Here is a 7,966-nt window from a genome sequence, read left to right as displayed (position 1 = left end):
GGTGGGGACCATCTGAGGTCCCCTGTCCTAGATTCTCTTGTAGCTTTTCTTTCCTATTCAAAGCAGGTACCAAAAAGAGTGATCAAATAATTAAGTCTGCAATTTATGGTTTACAGTTTGTCTTCCCCACTGGCTGAAAGCTCTCCTAGACTAAGACCACATCCATGCCGCCTTCTGCTGTGCCTATCTACCATAAGGCCTTTGGCAAAGTAGGTGTTTAGTGGATAGTTCCTGAATGCTTGGATACATAAGGACTGACCATGTTATTATCATGTCCTAAATCACCATAGAGCCAGTAGTCTATTCTGCCTGTTTTCAAGGCCAGCCCATTGCAAGGATTAGTCTTTCTTTCTTTCTTTTTTTTTTTTTAAAGGATTTTATTTATTTATTTGTCAGAAAGAGACACAGCGAGAGAGGGAACATGAGCAAGGGACGTGAGGCAGGGAGAAGCAGGCTTCCTGCCGAGCAGGGAGCCTGATGCGGGGCTCGATCCCAGGACCCTAGAATCATGACCTGAGCAGAAGGCAGATGCTTAACCACTAAGCCACCCAGCAGCCATCCTTGCAAGGATCAGTCTTAGCAAAGCATTGGATCACAGGATGTTACATCAATGAGTGTAACATAACAATGATAATAAAATGAACCATATTTATGCATTGCTTTATATATTATTAAATCCATCTTTCCAAATTTCTGTTTTTAGAGTTGGGAGAGATGTTATTTGTGGAAAATGAAAAGAGAAAAGAGATGACAGACTACCACATCAGTTATCTGGAATTGATAAGTCAAATGAATACTCTGTATTGGTGACTTTTTCCATGATCCATAAGGCATTGCGTCCAGTGCGGTTTTACACAAAGTCACATTAACCAACGAGCCATAATGCCCTCAAAAGCCTAGAAGCTTTGGAATGCAGCAAGAGCTCTTACCTTACCTCCTTGTCGTACTAATACCTTGGAGCTGAAGTAGAGCAACTGAAGTTTTATTGATCCAATAAGGGAGGGAGGGTGGAGTGCAGTTTCCTGCCTGCTCTGCCTAGTCAAACACTGTCAAAAACTACTATGTGTGTAGTAGGAATGGTAAATGACTGTTCATCCAGTTTTCAAAATGTCGCTAGAATCCATTCCCTCTTCCAGCTTCCATTCACACTCCTGCTATCACTACCTTGGTTTGGACCTTTGGTCATATCCGCTATAGGATGTGAAAATCCAACTAATTGCCTTCCTGCCTTTCATGTCTCCACTCTCTAATCTTTTCTCCTGTCCTAGAGCCAGAATCAGTGTTCTGAAGTGTAAATATGGTCATTCAACTTCCCTAACCAAAGATCTTTGATGACTTTAAGTGGGTTATATGAGCAATTTTAAAACTTAAAAATAACAGCTGGGTCCTACTTTCAAATAAAAAATATAAAAGAGATATAAAAGATACAAGGCGGAGTGGAGCAGGATGGAGTTTGAGCCTTTTGGCCCACCCTGTGCTGCCATTAGGATACCTCTTTGGAACATGTAGGCCCGTTGGCTGCCCTGGTTGGTCTCACAAAGGCCAATCTCTTCAGAAACGCATTTATGAGATTCCATCTGGCCACATTTGATCCTTCTAGCATAATGGCTTGCTAGTCCACTCATATACTTTCTAGGCCCTGGACTTATCTTTCCAGCCCTCCATGCTTTTTCATTCATTTTTGCCTTGGCCTATGCTGTTAGTGGTGACTGGAAAGGGCACTCTCTACTGGGGAAATTTAAGACCCAGTTGGAAGGTTATCGCTTCTGAAGGCTTTTTGGACTCCCCCAATCAGAGCTGGGATCTCGCCTTCCTCAGCACTGACTCTACTTAGTAACCCCATCACGGCACTTAGCAATTGTATTGTCCATCTCCTTATTTGATATCAGAAAATACTTTATTCAACTTGGTGAAACCAGTGCTCTCCTAACACAATGTCTGGCTTATGGTTAGGTGTTCGCTGAATGTAAGATGATTCTGTCCACTTCTCTCAGGAAGTAATTTTTCCTTATGCTGCTTCCCAGCCTCTGCAGTATGTACTGTTCTAGACTGAATGTTCATGTTTCCCCAAATTCATATGTTGAGTTCCTAATTCCCCATGTGATGGTATTTAGAAATGGGAGACAATTAGGTCATGAGGGTTGAGGCCCTCCCCCACTATGGGATTAGTGCCCTTAGAAGAAGAGACGTGAGGGAGATGATCTCTCTCTTCTATGTGAGGATACAGGAGAAGGTAGCTACCTATAGACCAGGAAGCTGGGTCTTGCCAGATACCAAATCCGCTGACCCCTTGAGCGTGGACTTCCCAGTTTTCTTTGAGAAATAAATGTCATTTACCCATTCAATATATAATATTTGTTATAGAAGCCCAAGCTAAGATACACACATACTTAAGATGGTCTCTTTCTTTTCTCTCTGATTTGCATAGACATTTCAGCAAGACATGAACATCGCCCTCTTGGACTTTAAACCAGACTTTGGATCACTAAGGAGAGTCTAAGGACACAATGGGCTCAACTCTTGAGTGTACTGGAAGAGAAAATGTAACAGAGGCGTCAAGAGTTAAAAGAAAAAATTCGGTAGAGAAAAATTGAGAGGGATTCGGAATTGTTCTTCCTCATGTGGCACACGGTGAATATAAATTTCTCAAAATCCCAAACTCAGACGTGCAAGAAAGAAAAGTTTTTAGACTTTTTCCCCCCTAAATTCCAATTTAATATTTATTTAGAGACCCTATTCTTCCTGGTGGCCGAAACCACAACTTTAGTCAATTTCTGGCCAACTCAGTCACTGCAAGTTTTAACTGAATTCCCTGATTGCGTGCATGTAAGTAGACTCATGGCTCCGGGGAATGAAGCCGTATCTGGGTCTTAGTCAGTAGTTGTCCATGCTGTTATTTGCTGTAATCATCATGTATGGTTTCCAGATGTAGCCATCATTTACGGTGGCTTCTGTCTAGAGGTTCACATTCCTACTAATCCCCAGTTGTGTGGCCCATACCTCCTCACACTGCACTCTTCCCTTGTCATGAAATCAAAATCCTTTCACGCATCTAAACCCTGTCAACAAACCTCGTACCTTTTGTGGGGATTGTAAATGTAAGCCTGTTCGGGTTTATACAGCTTTAGATTATTTTAGTAAATAATAGTAACCACTGCAAGATTGCTTTGCTCTTCATAAATTATGCCACAAGTACAGACCTGATTAAAAGAACATTTATTAACAAGCAAGCTTGAAAACATTTATACAAACTCTAAGATTGATGAAGTCCCAGCTCTCTGTTCTTTTGGAGTGCTCTGACTACCTCTTCACATGAAATGTTTACTTGAAGCAGATGGAAAAATATCCAGAGGCAGAGTCCTGTGTTCTTAGAGTGAGAATCAGGCCACAAGAAGTCCTCTGGCTCAAGGGCTACACACAGGTTCATCTGTGAGACAAGCCTCAGACGGTCTCCCTAAAGGTACAGGTAGCAGGCCTGGTTAGATTTTCATGTTCTGTTATACAATGTATCTTGAGTTTATTGATTTCCACAAGGAGACCCTAATTCTAAAATTCGTTATGCTAATTAGAAAAGCTACTGGGTGCTCCTGGGTTGCTCAGTCTGTGGAGGGTCCAACTCTTGATTTCGATCTCAGGGTAGTGCTATTGGGCACCACACTCAGCGGGGGAGTCTGTTTGAGATTTTCTCCCTCTGCCTACCCCCACCCCCCATGCTCACAGACTTTCTTTCTCTCTCTCAAATAAGTAAATAAGTCTAAAAGAAAAGCTTCTAAGTCTAAAAGAAAAGAAAAGCTTCTGGAATTTATGAAGATATAGATAGTAGAAGGCATATATTCATCTCTGTTTCTGGAGTGTCAGCTCCTTGATTTGCGTGCTAATATTGGATTGCTCCTGGGATTTTAATTCCTGATTTGGGTAATGTCTTAGTCAGTTTGGCTGCAACAAAAATACTATGGGGCGCCTGGGTGGTACAGTAGGTTGAGCACCCAACTCTTGGTTTTAGCTCAGGTCATGATCTCAGGGTGGTGGGATTTTGAGCCTTGGGTTGGACTCCATGCCCCACATGGAGTCTGCTTGGGATTCTTTCTTCCTCCCCCTCTGTTCCTCCCACTTAGGTGCTCTCTTTCTCTCTCTCTCAAATAAATAAACAAATCTTAAGAAAAAAAAATTACCAGACCAGGCTTCTTAAACAACAAATATTTATTTTACACAGTTCTGGGGGCTTGGGCTCGGCTAGTGCCGAGATCAAGGCACTAGCAGATTCTGTGTCTGGCGAGAGATCTCTTCCTGGCTTGTAGATTGATGTCTTCTTGTTGCATTCTCCTGTGATGGAGAGCAGAGAGAGCAGAGAGAAAGGGCTAGCGCTCTTTGTCTTCTTGTATGGACACTAATTACATCATAGAAGTTCTACTTTCATCATCTAATTGCCTCCCAGAGCTCCCACCTCCAAATGCCACATTAGGGCTTCGACATAATGAATTTTGAGAAGACGAACATTCAGTCCATACCTGGAAACTAATTGAACCTTGAGTTGTACCTTAAACTAACAAGTCTATAATATTACACTAGTTATGCTAAAGGATTTAAAATTTTTTTCCTTCATACTCTGCCATAATCACTATCCTTCTGGGCAGTGGTGGACCTATGTTAAATTGCCTGGGTTTGAGTGGAGGGTGGAGAGGGATGGAGAAAGGATATGCTGATTAGTGCTTCAAAATACTATTTTACCTTGTAAGTATTCTTTTCTCTCTTGAGAGGAAACAAAGTCTGTTTTCTCATAAAGCATCAGCAGGAGGTAGATAGCCCTTTTAGATAAATGTTAACATTTTTCTCTGTGACAAGAAAAGCCTACTGACAAGTTGGGTAAGAGAAAAATTTAAACTGACTTGATCTAATTTAGAAAATAAATCTTGGAGCTTTTATTTTCTTAACATAATATAGTTTATCCTCATTTTAATTAATCATTACACCACAGAAGGTTGCCTTTTCTAATTAACACATAAAGAGGCAGTGATTATAAAGAACTTTGAAACATCTTAATTCCTACATATGGATACCATGCACAGAGAAAAAAAATAATCTTAAAAAACTCAATAGTAAGTATCTGGCACACAGTAGGGCCTCACTCTACATTTGCTTTTGAACGAATGATTGAATGAAGAAAGCCTGATACCCAAAGAGCTCATGTCTGAGGATATTGAAACATAGGAAAGAAAGGCATGACAACCTTTTGCACACTAGAAACTTGTAGATGATTGAGAGAATTTGTTTCTGTGGAAATTATCATAGAGAAAACAACACTCTGCCAAAATCTGATGGAAGAATTAGGATAAAGTCTCTCCAGTGACTCCTTCCCATCTGTCCCTTTGAACTCAAAGCCCAGAGTCTCAGGGTTTGAGGCATTCTGAGAGGGACAGAGAACTGCTATTAAGACAAGATGGGAAGCCTCAAGAAGCCTTTTGTCCTGCTTTAAGTGCCAGAACACAGAGTAAGGCAGAAATGATCTGTGAGAAGAAACTTAGAAACACTCACTAAACTTAGTGAGTAATTTATTTTTTTAACTTGATTTTATTCTATTTTTTATCAAACTAATACCAGAATAATTTAAAAGGCCAAATGCTTTTATAAGGTTTATAACGATAACAAAAAGTTCCTCCCTTACCTCTCTTTACCCCTCTTCCAAAGGGGCAACTGATTTTTTTTAAAGATTTTATTTTTAAATTATCTCTACACCCAGCATGGATTTTGAACTTACAACCCTGAGGTCAAGAGTCACATGCTCCACCAAGTAAGCCAGCCAGGTGTCCCAAAGATTTTTTATTTTTATTTTTAAAGTAATCTCTACACCCAACATGGGGCTTGAACTCACAACCTCAAGGTTAAAAGTTACATGTTCTACTGACTGAACCAGCCAGGCCAGAGGCAATCAATTTTAACTCTTTTAAGTAATGTTTACATTGTTAGTTTCTAATTGTTCAATTTTAGGTATTATCTATTAACTTCTTTAAATGGAGGGTGAGAATTTAGCTTTCTTATCCCATCTCTCTCGCATTTTGTCTTTGTAGGGGAGAAGCATAATTTTCCTTTACCTTTGTGAATTCTTGAGTAGGGAGTAGGACCCCAATATTGAAAGGGGAGAATAAAGTGACTTTTAGGAAAGGTGAATGAGCCTTTAGAAGAATAGATAATAGTTATGATAGTGTGTAACAATGTTTTTCTGGGTGGAGGTAGTGACCACTTTTCATCTTCTCTCCTGTTGTTGCAGGATTTCTTTTCCTTTAGTGCCCCTGGTTCTGGGTCCTGATGCTTCTAAGAATGAAGAGGTAGACCAGACAAAGAGTTGTGGGCACCACAGCAAAGTTTATTGAGCAGTAGCACAAAGCTCCCAAAGAGGGAGGAGACCAGAGAAGACTGCCCATTTGGTTTTATGGGCTCTTTTAATCTGATTAACTCTCCATGTGCCTGTCACCCAATCAGGTTTTTGTCTACACACTCATTTACCAGGTAGTTGCTCATTTGGCTCAGGTAGAGGGCTCCTTCCAGGGTAGTGTTTCGTAGCCTTGGGGATTAAGAAGGCAGGTGGCTGTCCTGCGCTAAGGCCAACCAGCTATAGGCCGCAGATCGTGCTCTTTGTTTAAATATCCCACTGGCTGTTCGGGGGCTTGGGCTGGGATGCCAAAGACCATTCCCTTCTTTCCTGTCACATATACATTGTAAGTCCTCCTAGTAGGAACACTTAAAACTAGAGCACTGAATAAAGCCTAGAATAACAGGATGGGGTCTTTTTCCTTTCAAGAGTATTTTTCCTCTTAGGATAGGGTACCTTGTCCCTGCCTGCCTTTCTTCCACCTATCCTCCATCATTGTGATGAGATTCAATCTTTCCTTGCTGAAGAAACTTCCCAGGGAAGGGATTTATGACAACTGAGTTCCATTTTTTTTTTAAAGATTTTATTTATTTGAGAAAGAGGGAGAATAAGTGAGTGAGGTGGGGGATGAGGGGAAGGGTAGAGGGAGAAGCAGACTCTTCACTGAGGAGGGAGCCTCACTCAGGTCTTGACCACAGGACCGTGGATCACGACCCGAGTTGAAGGCAGACAAGTAATGGACTGAGCCACTCAGGTCTCCTGACAACTATGCTTCTTTTAAAGAGTCTTTCTGGGCACCTGGGTGGCTCAGTCGGTTAAGCATCTGACTCTTGATTTCTGCTCAGGTCATGATCTCAGGGTCCTGGGATCGAGCCCCACGTTGAGTCCTGAGCCCCTTCTCAGGCTCCCTACTCAACATGGAATCTGCTTGTTTCACTCTGCCTCTCCCCCCCACCCCCTGCTCTTTCTCTTTCTCTCCTAAATAAATAAATCAATCTTAAAAAAAGAATCTGTCTTTCAGCAAATAACGAGAGCTCAGAGAAAACCTTTCCTTACATCAGCTGTTTTCTCAAATGCCCACAACTCAAAATGGTTAATATATGAAAATGGCGTATTTTGGGTGGCCTATTCTGCTTCTCTTCATCTTGCTACCCATCCTTCGAATATAATGATGTAATTTTTCATTAAATCATTATTCAGTACTTATTCTCATAGGACTATGCAAATATTAGCTCCATCATGTAGTGTGATTACATTTCCTTTCAGATGCAACTTTTTTTTTTCCCCCTCCATGGAATATTTGCCTCAGTTTTGCTTGTTTGGTTGTTTGGCTTTCTATATAGTCATCCTCTATCTTCCACAAAGGTACAGATCTCTCAATATATTTAAACACAGCAGGCGTTTACTTGGCTTCATTTCTTCTTGGTGCATGTGGGGTATGTTGTAAATAAGGGTATGAGTCCTGGGTCCTGGGTGTGAATCCTCACTGCGCTACTCACTAGCTGAGATCTTGCCTCCGATTCCTCATCTGTAAAAATGGAGAAATAGTAAGGCTTATCTCACAAGGTTGTTAAGACAAGGGTGCCTGGCTGGCTCAGC

This window comes from Mustela nivalis (genome assembly GCF_964662115.1).
Source record: "Mustela nivalis genome assembly, chromosome: 7".
NCBI classification, from domain to species: Eukaryota; Metazoa; Chordata; class Mammalia; order Carnivora; family Mustelidae; genus Mustela; species Mustela nivalis.
The sequence above is the reverse complement of the archived record's forward strand: the minus strand, read 5'-3'. Positions refer to the sequence as shown.